Below are 20,081 nucleotides of genomic sequence, written 5' to 3'. Positions count from 1 at the left end.
TTGACCCAGCGACAATGAAGGAACTGCGATGTTTCCAAGTCGGGAAGGTGAGTGATTTGGAGGGGGATTTCCAAGTGGTGGTCTTCCCAGGTATCTGCTACTCTCGTCCTTCTAGATGGTAGTGGTTGTGGGTCTGGAAGGTGTTGCCTTTGGAACTTTGGTGTGTTGTTGCAGTGCATCTTGTAGATAGTACACACTGCTGTGACTGTTCGTCGATGGTGGTGGGGTTGGATGCTTGTGGAAGGGGTACCAATCAAGTGCACTGCCTTGTACTGGATGGTATCGAGCTTCTTGAGTGTTGATGGAGCTGCACTCACCCAGGCGAGTGGCGAATATTCCATACACTCCTGACCTGAGCCTTGTAGATGGTGGACAGGCTTTGCGGAGTCAGGAGTTACATGCTGCAGGATTTCCAACCTTGGACCTGCTCTGGTAGCCACAGTGTTTATATGACCAGTTCAGTCGGTTTCCTGTCAATGGTAACCCCCAGGATGTTGACAGTTGGGGATTCAGTGATGGTGATGCCACTGAATGTCAAGGGACGATGGTTAGGGCCTCTCTTGTTGGAGATGGTCATTGCCCGGCACTTGCGTGGCTCAAATGTTACTTGTCAGCCCAAGCCTGGATGTTGTCCAGGTCCTGCTGCATTTGGGTATGAACTGCTTCACTATCTGAGGAGTCACGAATGGTGCAGAAGATTGTGCAGTCATCTGCGAACGTCCCCACTTCTGACCTTGGGAAAGTGTCCTGGGACACTTCCCCAAGGAACTCCTGCAATGATGTCCTGAGGATGACATGATTGACCTCCAACCACCACAACCATCTTCCTTTTTTAGCATTGCTTACCTTAAATAAACTTTGATATACATATATACTTACTGTTACTCATTTTTTTGTTTATTCATCATATATGCATGTAGTGCTGCCGCAAAGTTAAATTTCACGACTTATGCCGGTGATATTAAATCTGATTCTGACACTGAAATTTTCCGTGTTAGGCAAATAAGTTTCCATTTAGCAGTTAGCAAATGCTATTCCTGACCTTTATTCTCTGCTCCTGTCCTGTACTCAAAAAGTTGATAAAAATTCTTTAGCTTCTTGGCACCAACTTCATTCAAAGATCCAAAGTACATTCATGACCAGAGTAGGTTTGTCCTCCCGCAGACAGCCACAAAACAAAGAAACACCATGGAACTTGTTCAAGAAAACATCAAACACCTGACGCATGAAAAAAGGACAAATTGCTCAAAAGGCAAAAAGCAGACAAATTTCAAACCAGGAGTCCAGTAGTATTCAATTTAGTTCGGTTCAGCATCGTGCCGCTAGCTCACTGCAAGCCACAGGGCAAAGCATTCTTCGATGAAGCGTCCCAGACCGCTTCGATTGACCCGATCAAACCACACTATAGCTAGAGGTAAAAAGGGTGATCAGAATCCAGCAGTATATGCAACATGAACCCCAATATCCCCCAGAATGAGTCCTCAGCCTCTCTGATCAATCCTTGCAATGTGGATCCCAGGATTCCTGCACTCTCCTCTGACAGCAGCTAGCGAGAGGGAGGGGAAAACTGGTCAAACACAGGCAGACTGCGCCGAACACCTGCCCATCCTCCGCCCTCATCCTTGTCGACTTCAGCCTTGCTCGAAGCCTCAAGCGGAGAAAGGCGACGGAGCCGATTATGTTCTCCAGACCGCACACTCCGCTCCAAACCTCACTGGACTCCCTTGGAGATCATAGAGCGCTGGATCGCTCAATCAGTCCAAAATCTCGTACATACAACCCCATATTGTGTGTGGCAGAGTGCTACTGCTGATAGAGCCTTTGCCTTACCAGAGCACTCAGCTCAGTGTTGTCTGTGTGGACTTTGAACTGTCTCCTTGTGATCATTGTGATCATATTACAAATACCCGGGGATACGAATTGACAATAAACTGGACTGGTCAAGAAACACTGAGGCTGTCTACAAGAAGGGTCAGAGCTGTCTCTATTTCCTGAGGAGACTGAGGTCCTTTAACATCTGCCGGACGATGCTGAGGATGTTCTACCAGTCTGTGGTGGCCAGTGCGATCATGTTTGCTGTTGTGTGCTGGAGCAGCAGGCTGAGGGTAGCAGACACCAACAGAATCAACAAACTCATTCATAAGGCCAGTGATGTTGTGGGGATGGAACTGGACTCTCTGACGGTGGTGTCTGAAAAGAGGATGCTGTTTAAGTTGCATGCCATCTTGGACAATGTCTCCCATTCACTACATAATATACTGGGTGGGCACAGGAGTACATTCAGCCAGAGACTCATTCCACTGAGATGCAACACAGAGCGTCATAGGAAGTCATTCCTGCCTGTGGCCATCAAACTTTACAACTCCTCCCTTGGAGGGTCAGACACCCTGAGCCAATAGGCTGGTCCTGGACTTATTTCCTGGCATAATTTACATATTACTATTTAACTATTTATGATTTTATTACTATTTAATTATTTATGGTGTAACTGTAACGAAAACGAATTTCCCCCAGGATCAATAAAGTATGAATATGACTATGACTGTTGCCCACTGTAAATTGCCCCTAGTGTGTGGCTGGGTGGCATAATCTGGAGGGAGCTGACAGGAAAGTAGGGAAGATAGAGCCAGGATTAGTGCAGGATGATGGTAAATTGGTGGCTGCTGGTTGACGTGGACTTGCTGTGCCAATGCAGTCATCGTACCACACATCCTCTCAACAGCAGTGTCCTTCCTACTCAGTAGTATCCTTGTATGACTAATGCTGCTGAAGATCTGTGGGAACAAGTGTACCGGGGCCAATAACTTGGATCCGAGAGTATGCTTTGTGTGAACAGCATTCCCAACTTCCTACGGATTTAAATCGACTCCAAGAGTAGCTCCACCGGGCAGACTCTGTGATGATTCATAGGCCATGTGTGCTGGAACTCAGCTTGAACAAAATTGAATGGGAAGTGTGTCACAGATAAGGAACCTGAAAGGAAACCGGGTGGAGTTTGGTTTAAAGACAAGAATAACCAAGGATCAATTACCTGAGGACTTTTGGGAAACCTAAGTTACTTAGGTTTGGCTCTGAATCCCAACTTTTAATTATGGGTTAAGGTCAAATATTTAGAAGGTGCAACATCTGGAGAAGTATTATGTATTTCTCCTGATCTAAAATCCACATTAACAAACAAGACTTTTTTCCCCCAAATGTTATCAATTACAGCAAATTAAAGACTTGCTCTTTGAGTATTCTGGCAATGAGTAACGAGTCTGATCAGCTTCCCCTTCATTCAGTTTGTCATATTTACACTACTACTGTAATTCATTGGTATGAAAGTCGAGAAAAATGGCCCAAAACACTTGTGTTGAGTGATCACACACATTTATCTTAATAACGAGGGAACGTCAATGTAGATTAAAACAGGAAAAACATATCACCAAGGGTGCCTTATCAATTATATCCTAAAAAGCTATTTAGGTTGGAATTATTCCACCTACAAATAATAGGGGCTTCCATTCAATAAAGCAATTCTAATCCTCAGCCAAGATCTTCTCTGGTAAACTCGTGTGGTTTTTTTTTGTGTCACAGAAGCTGATTTCTATCCCCACTTTTCTCCAGTTCCTCCCTTCATCCACAATCTCTCAAAAAGCTCCAGATATGTAATACTATATCTATTCAAGCAAAGACCAAATTTCTTTTACTTTTCCATCTCAAAGTTTTCCGGGAATTTAAGACCCATCATCTATTTTAGGATCAAACTTATAGGGATTTAAAAGTGCAAACACGAGGAAATCTGCAGATGCTGGAATTTCAAGCAACACACAATAAAAGTTGCTGGTGAACGCAGCAGGCCAGGCAGCATCTCTAGGAAGAGGTACAGTCAAAGTTTCGGGCCGAGACCCTTCGTCAGGACTAACTGAAGGAAGAGCTAGTAAGAGATTTGAAAGTGGGAGGGGGAGGGGAGATCCAAAATGATAGGAGAAGACAGGAGGGGGAGGGATGGAGCCAAGAGCTGGACAGGTGATTGGCAAAAGGGATATGAGAGGATCATGGGACAGGAGGCCTAGGGAGAAAGAAAAGGGGGAAGGGGGAGAAAACCAGAGGGCAAGGGGTATAGTGAGGGGGACAGAGGGAGAAAAAGGAGAGAGAGAAAAAAGAATGTGTGTATACTAGCTCTTCTTTCAGTTAGTCCTGACGAAGGGTCTCGGTCCGAAACGTTGACTGTACCTCTTCCTAGAGATGCTGCCTGGCCTGCTGCGTTCACCAGCAACTTTTATGTGTGTTGCAGGGATTTAAGAGGTTATCTTGTGATTGCCAAAGAAGTATTTGATCCATCTCAGTCTTCCAAAGTTTCATGAAGTGTTTTAGGGATCCCTCAATGTTATCCCAAATCCTCCTTCTTCTCATAAAGGTTAATGGCCGTTGGCAGGCCAACAGGAGGTACATTAGCGCCACCTACTGCATTGGAGTGTGGAGCAAAGACAGGAAGTATACCCACCCAATTCGCCCCCAAAAATAACTTAAATAATATCAAAAAGTCTAATTCTTTCCAGAAAATCAAATACACCCTTATAAATATTATGAGGGCAGTGATACCCGAACGAAATTTCCATGTTAAATTGTATCTCAAATTAGGTTCAAAGGCTGATTTATTATCAAGGCATGTATCCATATACAACTCTGAATTTGTCTTCTCCAAATAGCCACGACATAAAGAAAGAACCTGAAAGTCGTTCAAGCGAAACATCAACCCTCCCACCCAACACACATGCGCGCACACACACACACACAGACACACACACACACACACACACACACACACACACACACAAAAGAATGGTATTCCAATAATCAACCTCCAACCCATCCCCTCCCCGCACAAAACAGAACATGAACATCAGCCGGCCGCAAAAAAACAATCCCTTCCCCTGTTCAAAATGGACCAGGAACATCGTTTCCCAAAAAACAACCCCTCCCCTACACAAAAAACTAACAGAACATCAACCCTCAAACACCCTCCCCCCACACAACAAAACGGAAAAGGAACGGGCGATAAAGAACACAGAATGTAAAAACCACAAGTCTGAAAAGGTCCACAGTCCATAAACTCAATAGTCCGATCCATAAGCACAGAACCACAATGCCATCGTACGACATCACCGACACTCATCGAAAGAGGGGGACACCACACGAGGCAGAGAGGCCTACCCACCTGCCACAGTGAGCCACGCAGCAATAGGCCGCTCACAGGCTCCTCAGCAGTGATCAAAATGAAGGCAGTTTGCACTGAACTCTCACTTGCCTTCCACATTGGCCTCAATGTCCCAGTCTTTCTCTACACTTTAGTTGGCAAAATGGAGTCAAATATCGGTCTTGAAGCCTCTTTGCGTTGAGGCCATCTGAGCATCAGCTCGCTTCCTGGGATCTTCTCGGAGACAGCAAGCGCTGGGTCACTCAAATGATCTCCAAATTGTGAATCACAGGCTCTAACGGTCCTAGAAACTGCTCTGTTTATCAGTTAGATGTCTCCTTTGCACCTCATAGGAACTGCATTCATACAAAATCTGCTGCACCATTTGACAAGTGTGCTCCCTGCAAATGCTCATATCATGCATATTAATGATGACACCAGGGTCTTAACAGACTTTATTAAAACAGCTGTGGATGAGTGTCCCCACGAAATCATTCAGGGTTTTCCCCAATCAGAAGCCCTGGATGAACAACGAAATCTGGAACCTGCTGAGAGCCAGATCAGAGACATTCAAGTCTGGAGATCAAGAATGCTACAATGCATCAATCCTGATTTGATGGGGACAGCCGTGAAGCACGGAGGAACATCTGGAGAAACTTCTGAAATGCCTGCTTCGCTGCCGCTGCTACAGTGCGATCGAGAATCTCGGGAGACAAAGGCCCCAAATCCTCGGCTTTGCGTATCGCCTGTTGTCGGGGCCGGGGTCGAAAAGCTCGGCAGAGAAGGTGCTCGGTGCATCGGCGTTGGAGAGCTGGTCGGAGGCTCAGAGTTTTTCGGACGGACTCAGAGTCGGACTGTGCTCGGATGCTTCCAGGATGCTGAATCAGCAAGTTTGCGGCGCTGGAGGTTCACCGTCTGCGTGAGATGATGGGACTTTCGAGAGACTCTGAGATTTTTACTGTGCCATGGTCTGTTGTTTATCAAATTACGGTATTGCTTTGCACTGTTGCAACTATATGTTATAATAATGTGGTTTTTGTTAGTTTTTAAGTCAGTTTGTCATGTGTTTTCGTGATATCATTCTGGAAAAACATTTTTTTATTTCTTAATGCATGCATTACTGAATGACAATAAAAGGGGACTGCGTGTCCTCATAATCATAATCATAATAATGCAGGTATGATCTGAGGAAAGCTATCTCACACGCGAAGTGGAGATTCCAGAGTAGACTGGCTTTGATCACCAGGACAGGGAGGAACCTTTGTGCATCTCCCATGCCTCCCGATGATCCTTTGAAGGTGACGTGCCGGCTGCCTTCAAGAGACTGAATCCAAGTGTAAGGGGGTTTCGACTTTTATGTTACTGCGGAGGCTAATTAAAATGGCGTCTTTGTTATGTTAATCTGGGGAATGCGGCTTTGTTGTGTTAAACGCTGAGAAAGTTTGCACTAACAGTTTGTTTTTGCTTTAGTGTGTGATAAAAGAGTGCTATTAACCAATTGGGATAGTTGTTATGGTTTTGGTGTATTTGAAGATACTATATGCGCGGGGTTTTGGGGGAGAAGGCGGGAGAGCGAGACAGAGGATGGTCGAGGTGCTGTGAGTCCGCTAACAGGGTTGGACCCGGAGCGGGACGTTCGGCAAGAAAACGGAGACTGACTCGTGTGGAGCGTCTGGTCGACCACCGTTGTTGGTCCCAGGTGGCCGGTCGAGGTGGTCCAAGGGGGTCGCAGGGTGAAGAAGAAGGTCCTTGAGCTCCAACGGTTTTTGTGCACGAAGAGATTGAACTTTGATAAGTGTGGCGCCTTTTATTTTCCTTTTATATTTTATTCTCTTTTAATTATATAGTTCCAGTAATATCTATAAACTGTAAATCATTTAATTGCATCTGGTGTATTGTCTGTTATTTGGGCGGGGTGGGGTACCTCACACAGCATCCACACAAACGAATTATCCAGTTTGACGGGGCCGAGGCTGTTTCCCTAGACGACAGCGAGCCGAGCGACCCTGAGGGTGGCCGGGGGGGCTACACAAGGAAAGCATCCGGTCTGGACAGAGTGCCTGGCCGATACTGAAGACTTGTGCTGGCCAGCTAGCTGGTGTATTCTCGGATATCCTCAACCTCTCACTCTGGCAGTGTGTAGTACCCACCCGCTTCAAGCAGGCTTCAATCGTACCGGTGCCCAACAAGACCGTGGTAACCTGTTTAAAATAATTATCGCCCAGTGGCACTTACATCCACAGTGATGAAGTGTTTTGAGAGGTTGATGATGAAACACATCAGCTCCTGCCTGAGCGGCAACTTGGATCTGCTCCAATTTACCTACCTAAGCAAGGGGTCTACTGCAAATGCTATCTCATGGGCTCTTCATACCACTCTGGAACATCTGGACAGCAAAGGTGCATACGTCAGGATGCTCTATCAATTACAGCTCAGCATTTAACACCATCAACCCCTCAAAACTAATCAGCAAACTCCAAGATTTGGGCCTATATAACCCCTTGTGCAATTGAACCCTGGATTTCCTCACTCGTAGACCCCAGTCAGTTCGGATTGGCAAAAGCATCTCCTCCACAATCTCCATCAGCACAGGAGCACTGCAGGGATGTGTACCTAGACCCTTGTTCTACTTGCTTTACATCTATGACTGCGTGGCTAAGTACAGCTCCAACACCATATACAAGTTTGCTGATGACACCACTGTTGTGGGCTGTATCAAAGTTGGTGATGAATCAGCGTACAGAAGGGAAATCGAGAACTTGGCTGAATGGTGTAATAACAACAGCCTCTCTCAATGTCAATAAGACCATGGAACGGATTGTAGACTTCAGGAGAGGGGAACCAGAGGTCCATGAGCCAGTAATCATCGGAGGAGAGGGTCAGTAAATTTATGTTCCTGGGTGTCACTATCTCAGAGGACCTGTCCTGGACCTCATCATATAAATGTAATTGGAAAGAAAGCACAACAACACCTCTACTTCCTCAGGAGCCTGCGAAAATTCGGCATGTCATCAAAAACTTGGCAAGCGGTGGAAAGTGTGCTGACTGGCTGCATTACGGACTGATATGGGAACACCAATGCCTTTGAGTGGGAAATCCAACTAAAGGCAGTGGATTCAGCCCAGTACATCACAAGGAAAAACCTCCCAACCATTAAGCACGTCTACATGAAACATTGCCCTAGAAAAGCAGCATCCATCATCAAAGATTCTCACCACCCAGGCCATGCTCTTCTCTGACTGCTGCCATCAGGTAGAAGATACAAGAGGCTCAGGACTCGCACCACCACATTCAAGAACAGTTACAACCCCTCAACCGCCAGGCTCTTGAACAAAAGGGAATAACTATACTCATTTAAAGACTCTTTCATGCTCGTTATTTATTCCTATTTATTTATATCTGCATTTGTACCATTTGTTGTTCATAGATCCTGTTTACAGTTCTATAGATTTGCTAAGTATGCCTGCAGAAAAAGAATCTCAGGCTTGAACGTGGTGACATGTATGTACTCTGATAATAAATTTTACTTTGAACTTTCAACTTTATTAATTCTGAACAAGGAATGTATTCATCCTGGTATGTCTAATATGTAAACTTGTAAATATAACTTCTGATGAAGGGTCTCAGTCCAAAACATCGACTGTTTACTCTTTTCCATAGATGCTGCCTGCCGTCAGCATTTTGTGTGTGTTGCTTGAAATATAACTCCTTGCCTCCTTTTATACCTATTTCCCAGTTAAGTTTCCACCGTCCACTGAATTTTATATAAATGCCATCTTTTCATTATCGCAGCTTTGTTGCCACAGTGATTGAATAGACTTTTAAATAATGGCTTTCACCTCTCCCTTGTGCAAAGGAACCATTACATTTTGATCCTTAATTTTAAGTGATTACTTGGATAGGATGTCTGCCACCTCGTTTCCTTCAACACCAACATTGGCAGGGACCCATTAGAACTGGATATGCAAGCCCAGACCCTGCAGCCTCATCAGATATTGTCCAAATTCAAGAGGAATGTCTGGTCTACACCTCGAAGTACCTGTTTTAATAGCTGTCAAGACCGAGAACAAATCATAGCACAGAAGTACATCATCAGGGCATATTTCTTCGACCCATTCCAAAGCTAAAATGATCGCAACCACCTCAGACGTGAATACTGATACTTTGATAATCTTTTTCTTAATAGTCATCTGAAACTTTGGAACGTAAACAGAAACACCTGTATGATTGGTCACATAATATATGCCGTGCATATATTGCTAAACTTCCTGTGCCACTGATACACCATCACTCCTCATCTTGATCTGTTCCTGAAGGCCCAAATTAGCCATTGGCAATGGGGAAAGCCATGGAGGAGTGACAGAAAGGAGTATAATCTACATTAAATAACTCAAGATTTTGTGCCCATTCATTTCCTATGCCCCCCCCCCCACCAAACCGAAGACTGCACGAATACAAAGCTCCCAACACTCTACTAATGTTGGCAATATTGGATGACCAACTTTACAGTATGCCCTCTTACCTCCACCCAATAAACCATCGCTAACTGTAACCTGCGTAGATGTAAAGGCACTTCACCCATTTCTACCTGTAATGCTAAAACTGGGGATGATTTAATAGCACCACAGCATAATCTCACTGTTTGAGCTTGGACTTTATCTGGGGGCTTTAAGACCGCTGGTGAGGCTGACCCATAAGCAACACGTCCATAATCAAAGACAAATCCGATTAAAGCAAAATAATTTAAGTGACCTCCTACCCACACCCCAATCACACCCAACTTATCCCCTGAGCACACTAAGAGTTTTTTCACACTTTGTTAAAGAATTTTATTCACATTCCCCTTGTGCTTTTCCACATACCCAGAAACTTTACCATTGACTCTCGTTCAAGCGATTTACTGTATAACTTAAGATCAATGGTGGGGGGGGTAATGTTCCTTTTAGCAAAACAAATAACTTGGGTCATTGCAACAGAATATGTAAACGTCATTGATGTCCCCATTCCTCTTCTTTGTTAATAGCTGCTGGCATTTCCCTAACTATATAATTTATACTCCTGCCTCACTTCCACACTGTACCTACATCAGTATATAGCGATTTGAAAATGTCTGGGCCAATTTTAAAGAAAATATAATTAATCATAATCTTAAAAAGGAGTGGGTTGCTCACAGTCCCTGCGGAATTCCATTCTCTGTCTCATACTCCTTAGAGAATGTTAGCCCCAAGTCCTTCACCAAGCTCCTCAATCTAAAGAGAGCATTTAGAACAAAATAAAATCTTTTGTACAGCATAGCTGTGGAATGCAGACACGGAGGCCTTAATCACTCTGGAGAAGTAGAGGCTTTGGAGTACTTTGGCAAGAAGCCTGAACATTGTTGGAAAATAATTGATTGATCATTAAGGGGGATTTGTTGCCGAATTTGATTGGGAATTGGGACAGCTGGAGTCAAACAATTACAGAAAATGAAGGCAGCTACTGAGTTAAGCAAGTTGCCATTTAGAGATTGCAAACCAGCAGCCCGAGGTCAGGGGCTAAATGTGTATAATTGGAGGGGCAGTGGATTTATCTGTTAAAGCTGGTATCAACAGAGATAACCCTGCTTACTGAGGCAATGTTGGAAGGTAACTGAAGAACTACCATTGAATCCGAGATCCAACAGTTTCTCTGGTGCCTGAAGAAATTATAAATCAAAGGCAGGAATATCAATTAAAGGCAATCATTACCTCTTGTCTTTCTACAGGTGGTCTGAGGGGCCCAGCTCATTGAGGCAAAACAATTGTTTATTTTTCACTCTTCAACCACGAAGAGAGTAGCAACAGCAAGAAGCTTCTCCTTTTAAAATTGCCCTAGGAAATGCTCGGCTCTTGGTGGCTACACAAGAGCATGCATTCTAAATATTCCCCGCCGTGGATGCCTGAGATATCATATTAAAGAGACATTTTGGTTTAGCATTAGTTAATCTTTATTAAAATTTCTCTCAAGCTACTCAAAGATGAAAGTGAGAGTGCCATTAAAAGGGACTAAATATGAAAACAAGAACCAGGGTGAACGGATTGGGTGGCCAGCGTGGAATGAAAACTGGAATGATTCCAATGCTCACAACAAGATCCTGCTTCAAGATGATTTATGCAGAGACTCTGACCACGTATTGTCATGCTCTCTCTCCAGTAACACACTTAGGCAGCACGTAGCCCAGTCAAACAATACTTCTGTGAATTAGACTTTGAAACATTAATATCTATTCAGAAAGACACACAACTAAGGGGAATTTTACTCTTGTCAAACGGCAGTGCAGTCATATGACTTTTAAACTTTTTGGCTGTCATGAAGTATTGGACTGTTAAAGTTGTTTTTGTTGGATAATTTGAAGAGGTGTGTACTAGATATTTACTTATTGAGATACAGTGTGGAATGAGCTACGCCACTCAACAATCCCCTGATTTAATCCCAGCCTAATCACGAGACAATTTACAATACCTAACTAATCTACCAGAGGGTACATCTTTGGACTGTGGGAGGAAACCAGAGCACCCGGAGGAAACCCAGATGGGCACGGGCAGAACTTACAAGCTCCTTAAAGACAGCGGCAGGAATTGAACACGGGTTGCTGGTACTGTGAACAACCACACCACCGTGCTGCCCTTAAACAACACGCTCAAAAGTTAGGAAAGACTGATCATCTAGCGAATCCAGTTCTGCTTCTTGTTCTTTTCATGCAGGGCTGAGGGATTGATGTCTTACTTTCAACTACTTCTATGGTTTCTGTATACTATGGCTATCTGGAGAAGATAAATTTCAGAGTTGTATTCTGCATACATACTTTGATAATAAAATGAACCTTTGTACCTTTGACTGAAGAAATAAAGTCTGTTTTCCACCAGATCCAACGGGATCCCGCCACCAAGCACATCTTTCCCTACCCCCACTTTCTGCTTTCCACAGGGATCGCTCCCTACGTGACTCCCTTGTCCATTCATCCCTCCCCACCGATCTCCCTCCTGGCACTTATCCTTGCAAGCAGACCAAGTGCTACACCTGCCTCTACACCTGCTCCCTCACTACCATTCAGGGTCCCAAACAGTCCTCCCAGGTGAGGTGACACTTCACCTGTGGGTCTGTTGGAGTCATCTACTGTATCTGGTGCCCCTGGTGTGGCCTTCTGTATATGGGTGAGACCTGACGCAGATTGGGAGATCACTTTGCTGAGCACCTACACTCCATCCTCCAGAAAAAGCAGGATCTCCCAGCAGCCACCCATGTTAATTCCACTTCCCATTCCCATTCAACATGTCAGTCCACGGCCTCCTCTACTGTTGTTACACACCAGCAGAGTCGGGTTTTTATAAATAAACAATGAAATTGATTAACCTCTACTCAAAAACATAGAAAAGTAAACAAGCGACTAACTGAAACTGAAGTTAACAGTGTTATGTGCCTATAGTTAGCAAACAGTTGAACTTAAAGACAATACTTAACAGATCTTACTCAAACACAGTCTTCAGGTGGTAGTTCAAAGAGTTCAAGTGATTTATGAAATAAGTGAGAAGAGAGACTTCCCCAACCAGCGATGAAGAAAAGGCAAAACTGCTGACACAGATCCCAGCCAAGAAATGCCTTGTCCGAAGAGATCACAAAGAATAAGATTTCTCACAGTGACTGACCTTTCACCGGAGGTGGTCACCTCACAGCACCCGAGACCATGCAGGGGTTAACCAAAAGTGTGTGCCACAATACCCATATGGACCATACCAAATGTCAATCACAGAACGCCGTTGATTTCTTGGGTTCGTACGAAGCTGACAATTCTTCACTCTCTCTCTCTCCTTCCACAATTACGTAACCACCGACTGTGACTCCCCAACAAAAACAACTACGCAACAAACTGCGGTCTCCCCTTTTATACCAGTTGGAACATGCCATCACGTGACATCACATCACCTCAATATCACGAGACAATTACATCATGCCAATATCACGAGACAACTACGTCATGCTCACGAGATACTCACGGGACAGGTAACACTCTCGCAATGAGGCCATACTCAGGTTGGAAGAGCAACACCTTATATTCCGTCTGGGCAGCCTCCCTGATGGCATGAACATCGATTTCGTAAACTTCAAGTAATGCCCCCCCCACCTTCACCATTCCCCATTCCCTTTTCCCTCTCTCACCTCATCTCCTTGCCTGCCAACCACCTTCCTCTGGTGCTCCTCCCTCTTTCCTTTCTTCCATGGTCTCCTGTCCTCTCCTACCAGATTTCCCCTTCTCCAACCCTGTATCTCTTTCACAAATCTTCCCAGCTCTTCACTTCAACCCTCCCCCTGCTCAGTTTCACTTGTCACCTTGTGTTTCTTGCTCTCCTCCTCCCTCTCACCTTCTTATCCTGACTCCTCATCTTCTTTGTTCTCCGCTCCTGATGAAGGGTCTCGGCCTGAAACGTCGACTGTTTACTCTTTTCCATAGATGCTGCCTGGCCTGCTGAGTTCCTCCAGCACTTTGTGTCTGTTGTTCTGATTTCCAGCACCTGCAGATTTTTTCTTGTTTGTGTTAATTCTGTTTTTCATACTTCTCTATAAAGTAATTAGTACTTCCTCAAAGTGAGTCATTCTGAACCAGAAGATGGAAGGAATTTGGCCAAGATTTGATCTGAGCATTTACAATCACAGATCAGAATTCTGGTAAAGCTACTATATATATAATTTTGTGCTCCCTCTGGAGTTGCTCTTTACACAGTTTGCACCTCAGGAATCACATGTGCAACCATTCTTTCAACAAAATACGAGGAAGACCAAAATAACTGTCTCTGTTCCTCAAAACCAAATCCACTTGACATCTGAAACTAAACTGAAGTGTGCCGTTCACAACTTGAATATTATAATGACAAGTAAAACAAACTTTAGGTTATATATATTTCTTCATTATCTTTGGTCTTACACTTCTGATGCATTCTAGTTGCCATTCCTTATTCTATGCCTTAAGGTCATCCAAAACTCTTCTGCCCTTGTTGAGGAATAGAATATAAAAGCAAGACTATAGTGTTGAGGCTCTATCAGGCACTGGTGAGGCCTCACTTGGAGTCTTGTGAGCTGTTTTGGGCCCCTTATCTTAAGAAGGATGTTCTGACATTAGAGAGAGTTCAAAGGAGGTTCATGAAAATGATTACAGGATTGAAAAGCTTGTCATATGAGAAGTGTTTGATAGTTCTGTGTCTGTACTCACTGGAATTCAGAAGAATGAGGGGGTGACCTCACTGAAACCTATTGAGTGTTGACAGGCCTCGATAGAATGGATGTGGAGAGGATGCTTCCTATGGTGGGGGAGTCTAAGACCAGAGGGCACAACCTCAGAATAGGGGGATGTCCTTTTAGAATGGAGCTGTGGAGGAAATTCTTTAGCCAGTGAGTGGTGAGTCTGTGGAATTCATCAGGTCATTGGGTGTATTTAAGATGGAGGCCGATAGCTTCTTGCTTAGACTGGGCATGAAAGGTTACGTGCAGAAGGCAGGAGATTGGGGTTGAGAGGGAATTGGATGAGTCATGATGAAACGGCAGGGCAGACTCGATGCGCTGAACGGCCCAATTCTGCCCCTGAAAAAGGAACGGCATGGAGAACGGAACGACTCCAGAACATCCATGCCCCATGTCATCCCTTTTTTATGATATTTCATAAAACTGCCCTTTATTTATCTAAGGGTTCGCTCATCTGTTTTAATATCTACTTGTGACTTAACTTGGTAATACTTCTTTGATACTTTGTTGTGTTTTAAAAGACGCTATAAATATTACAACCAAATACAATATTATGCCTCTGAGCTATGGTTCTGCATCAAGAACTAGACTGAAACTTCTAATTTCATCTTGTGTACCATGTCTGCCGATAATGGACAAAGGCCATTTTCATCCCCAACAGACTGGGTTTAATTTAAGCTGAAATCCCAGAAGACAGTACTATGCCAACCAGTGCAACAGGCAGTGACATGTGAACTTATTTAGTAATAGCTCAAGTCTGAGACTTACACTCAGTGGCCATTTTATTAGATAGCTCCTGTACCCAATAAAATGGCCACTGAGCGATTCTTCGTGGTCTTCCGCTGCTGTGGCCCATCTACCTCAAGGTTCAACATGTTATGCTCTACTGCACACCGCTGTTGAAGCGTGTCGTAAATCGAGTTACTGTTATTTTCCTGTCAGCTTGAACCAGTCTGGTGAATCTCCTCTGACTTCTCTCATTAACAGGGCAATTTTGCTCATAGGACTGCCACCCTCTGGATGTTTTCTTTTATTTTATGCACCATCCTAGAGACTGTTGTGTGTGAAAATCCCAGGAGATCAGCAGTTTCTGAGATACTCAAACCACCCCGTCTGGCACCAACAATCATTCCATGGTCAAAGTCACTTAGATCACATTTCTTCCCCCATTCTGATGTTTGGTCTGAACAACAACTGAACCTCTTGACCGTGTCTGCATGATTTTATGCATTGAGTCGCTCCCATGTGATTGGCTGATTAGATATTTGCATGAACAGGCAGGTGTACCTAATAAAGTGGCCAGTGAGTTTGTGCCTTTGTTTGAAAGAACTTCTGTGATCCTCATGCATTCCATATGAATTACAGAGCTGCCCCCTTTCCAAGTCTGGAAAATGTTGTGAACATATCTTATGAATAAACTGTAGACTCCGTAGGCCCCTGTTCGTTTTACACACAATTGGCACAGTATTGTTGAACTTGTGGGAAGTGTAAAGTTATTTTGTTTCCCTGGGTAATCTTCCCTATTGCTTCAACTATGCTTTGTAGATTTCAACTGTAATTCATCGTCAATGAAAACTCAAGAGTTCTCAGTGCCTTCCATACTTTATAACTCAGCTCCCACTCCTTGTTAACTCATGGGCTGTGCTCTTACTGAGGGGGGAGATTGCATCCGTTGCTTGCCAATCTGTCCACCTGTGAGGAGCAAAGCATGTGCAGTGGTAATGTACAGTAAATGAAAAGAACCAGACCAAAAACTAAAATAGTTTGAATATTTCCTGTTTATGAATCTCGTTGAGTCTGATGTCACACCACTATAATAAATCAGTTTTCTGCAAAACCTGAAAAAATTGGCAGAGTTACATCCTTCCTTCCACTAGCATAAGAAAAAGTGTTCCTTGTTTACACGAGAGAAACAGTATTTTTCCAGACACCACACACCCTTTTGTGCGCCTTTGATCAGAGCGGCTGGCTCTGCGGCCGTCAGTCAACAACGCAGCACTGGGTTGAACCGAACTGAGCTGAAACTGAACTTTCCTGGACTCTTCAGTTGACTTTGTGGTTTGATGTTTTATATTCTTGTTATGAGGCACTCCAAACCGTGCCAGCTTCCAGGATTTAGATGCTCAAACTCTCTGGAGTGTAGGTAGCTGGCAGGCCCCTTTAAGGGTGCAGGACAGTCCGGCTAATTGGCAATCATGATTTGGACACCAACAATTGAGTATCTGAAGGGCACCTGAACTGAGGTTCAGTGTTTGGTTGTATACCCTACTAGTGACACCGTCTAGCGTTCGTTTGTGCTCGGATCCATTCTGATAACGTGTCTCAATTCTTGCTTCAGATACCCCGACATTTGGATCCAACCACCCTCGTCAAGGACTCTTGTCACAGTACGATTGAGCCAACGTGGACCCAGTGGGATTTCTGAATCTTTCGTCCACTGTGGCCAGACATGGTAAAGGGATTTCCAGACAAGGCCTGGAGGTTCGCAACCTCCAGATAGCCGTTCACCAACTTTCCCAAGGAGAAAGCCAAGGTCGCTCGAGAGAGCTAGTCAGTCGTTACGTGGAGGCAGCACATCTTCCACCCCTGGAGAGATTCGGCAGTGACCCAGGTTCTTGCCGTGACTTCCTCACCTAAAGTTCATCAGTGTTTGAACTCCAGCTGTCCTGTTTCCTTTGGAGCCCGGAAAAGTGCCTTCATTATCATTCTCCTGACTGGAAGAGCCCTGGCCTAGACCACAACACCTTGGGGATAGATGTCAGAGATATGCTTGGATTTGGAGGAATTCATGGCCACCGTGAGGAAGGTGTTTCAAGAGAGTCAAGCCTCGGCCTCCCAAGAGAGTGGTTGGAATGGGGAGACCTTGGCCACTCTATACTGTGATGGACTCCAAGATGAACTTGGGAGAGCCAGCAGGGAACTTAGGGATTCTGATCAACCATTCCGTCCGTCTCGATAATCGTCTGGCATGACCAGCCCGTCAACTGTGCAAGATCCAATCGAACCCATGCAGGTCTGTTGCACTAAACTCCCCACTGATGAGAGGTCCTGTTGTCGGAGTCAAGGTCCCTGCTTTTTCTGCGGGGAAGCAGGTCACCTGTGGGCCGAATGTCCCAGACAGCAATCTTCGGGAAAACTGTGAAAGACCAGTCCAGTGTCAGAAGGACTGTGACAGTATCAGCCACTGTGCTCGATCTTACGGATTCTGGTTTCATGCTGAAGGAGGAGTTCACCTGGGGTAAGAACTTCAGGCAGGTGAAGGCTTTTGTGGACTCTGAGGCAACAGCTCATTTTCTGGATTTAAGAACCACCCGTCGCTGCGAGAGTTGAGCCACTCCATGCTTGCAACAGTCCTGGACAGGGATCCAGCAACCTACAGTCCTGGCAGATCCAGCAATAAACAGTGGGGTTGCAGGTGAGGTTAGGGGATCATGTGGAAGACATTAGTTTCTACATCATTGACTCTTCCACGCGTACCTCTGATCCTTGGGTACCCTTGGCTGTCTCAGCATAACTCATTCGTGGACTGAAGGGAGGGGAGAATCATTGCTTGGTCCAGTCATTGTAAGAGGCTTTGTTTGTGGCATGGTGTTCTGACACCCAGACTCTCCCGTGACCACAGACCAATAAGGCGGCAGCCCTCAGTGTGAGGAAATCTGAGACCTTCTGGAGACCTAGTCCTACCCTCAAGGACAGACAAGCCAGTTTCGGCCAACGGGACTGTGCAAGTCCGGGCACTACCTAGTCAGGACCGCATGGGAACGAGAGAGAGAGGGAACCTCCAGTTCAGGAGAGGACTAAGGAGATGGCTGAGCAGTCTGGAAAACTTGCAGCTACCCCAAGGAATCCAGCTGCCAGGTCTTGAGGAAAGGAAGGTCTTTTACGCCGATCCTTGAAGCCTATTCCCAGTGGGGCAAGGACCATCTGCAACACTTCACTGTCATCACCTGAGCTTACAGACGGGGATTCGGACTCTGATTGGGCCACTGTTTCTAAGAGTGAACTTTCTGAGCTCAGGGAGGGGACTCCGAGGTCTGTCAAATTACCCCTGTCTCCTCAGGAGTCATCCTTGAAGGAAGGTTCGGTGGAGATAGCAACATCCAAACCCTTCCATCTACAAGGATCTGGAGGAGGTCTTCAACAAGGGAAAGGCCTCGATTCCTCCACCTCACCGAGCCTACGACTGTGCTGCAGACCTGCTGCCCGGTACTTGTCCCCTGCGGGATCACTTGTACACACTCTCAGGTCCAGAGGAATGGAGGAGTCTATAAAGGAAGCTCTTTCGGCCCTCCACCTCACCCGCCGGTGCAGGCGTCTTCTTCATACAAAAGAAGGGTGGGAGCCTGCAGCTGTGCATTGATTACAGGGGATAAACGTATAATGGGCAGGAATTGCTACCCGCTTCCACTCATGAATACAGTCTTTGAGATGCTAAAGGAGTGAGGGTAGTCACATAACTAGACCTACAGAGTGCGTACGATCTGGTCCGTATCAGGGAAGGCAATGAGTGGAAGACTGCATTCAATATACCACTGGGCTATTACGAGTACCTGGTCATGCACCATAGCTCTGTGAAAGCTCCAGCCACGTTCCAGGCCTTTATAAATGAAATTCTCTGGGATACTCTCCATAAGTATGCCCTCGTCTACTTGGATGCTATCTTAATCTTCTGGAAGTCCATGGAGGAGCACGTCGCTCATGTCAGGGTCATTTTAAAGAGGCCTCTAGACCATGGACTTTACGTCAGGTTGGAAAAGTCTAAGTTTCATGTGACGGCGGTTTCATTTTTGAGTTTCATCATTGGCAATCTCAAGACGTAACTTACGATGACCCAGGGAGTAGAAGACTGGCCACTACCATCCAGTCTGAAACTAGTCCAGCAGTTCCTGGAGTTTGTAAACATCTACCGGAAGTTCATCAGGAACTTCAGCTCGGTGGCAGCTCTGCTGACGGCGCTAACTAAGAAATCCATGGGCCCTATTGTCTGGACGATTGAAGCAGAGGCTGCTTTTGCACAACTTAAACAATGGTTCAGAACAGCTCCCATCTTGCTTCCTCCTAATCTGGACCTTCCCTTCACAGTGGAGGGTGGATGCCTTAGACATCAGAGTGGGTGCCGTCTTGTCTCAACGATCACCTTCGGACAGTAAACTGCACACTTGTGCATTTCTCTCCGGTCAGCTATCCCCGGCAGAGAGAAACTATGACTTTGAGAATTGGGAGCTTCTTACGATTAAGTCAGACTTGGAGGAGTGGTGTCGCTGGCCCGAGGGAGCCAAGAACCCTTTCATCATTTGAACTGACCACAAGAACGTGGCTTATACTCAGGAGGCCAAGAGGCTGAATTCCAGGCAAGCCAGGTGGGCTTTGTTCTTCAATTGCTTTGATTTCATCCTGTCCTATCAACCGGGGTCAAAAACCAGAAGCCGTCTGCCTTGTCCCATCAGTTTGACAAATGGGGACAAGAAGAGCAGCCCACCACCATCCTGCCCCAGGCCTGGGTGGTAGTGCTCTTGTTCACAAGGCCCAAACGCACAGGGAGATTCCCGAGAATAGTCCTCCGGGTAGGCTGTTCGACTGGTCCCAGGTACTCCATGGGACATTCATTGAGAATGACTGCACAGCCAGGGATTGCCAGGGCCCTCAGGTT

At 45.4% G+C, this 20,081-nt stretch overlaps 1 long non-coding RNA gene across 2 annotated transcripts in view; it reads right to left on the bottom strand.

The window, feature by feature from the left end:
* The window catches only part of LOC140190761 (uncharacterized), a 76,856-nt gene extending 63,142 nt beyond the window's left edge, over nt 1–13,714 (bottom strand). Inside the window, exon 1 of one of the 2 annotated variants that reach the window (XR_011883678.1) lies at nt 13,558–13,714. This is a non-coding gene — a long non-coding RNA (uncharacterized lncRNA). Of the gene's footprint in view, nt 1–12,843; nt 13,026–13,557 lie in introns of those variants that run through there. The other variant, XR_011883679.1, reaches the window with a different exon arrangement.
* Between the last annotated feature and the right edge of the window lie 6,367 nt (nt 13,715–20,081).

This window comes from Mobula birostris, chromosome 31 (assembly GCF_030028105.1).
Source record: "Mobula birostris isolate sMobBir1 chromosome 31, sMobBir1.hap1, whole genome shotgun sequence".
NCBI lineage: Eukaryota > Metazoa > Chordata > Chondrichthyes > Myliobatiformes > Myliobatidae > Mobula > Mobula birostris.
Note: the sequence above shows the minus strand (reverse complement) of the source record. Positions and strands in the feature narration are given on the sequence as shown.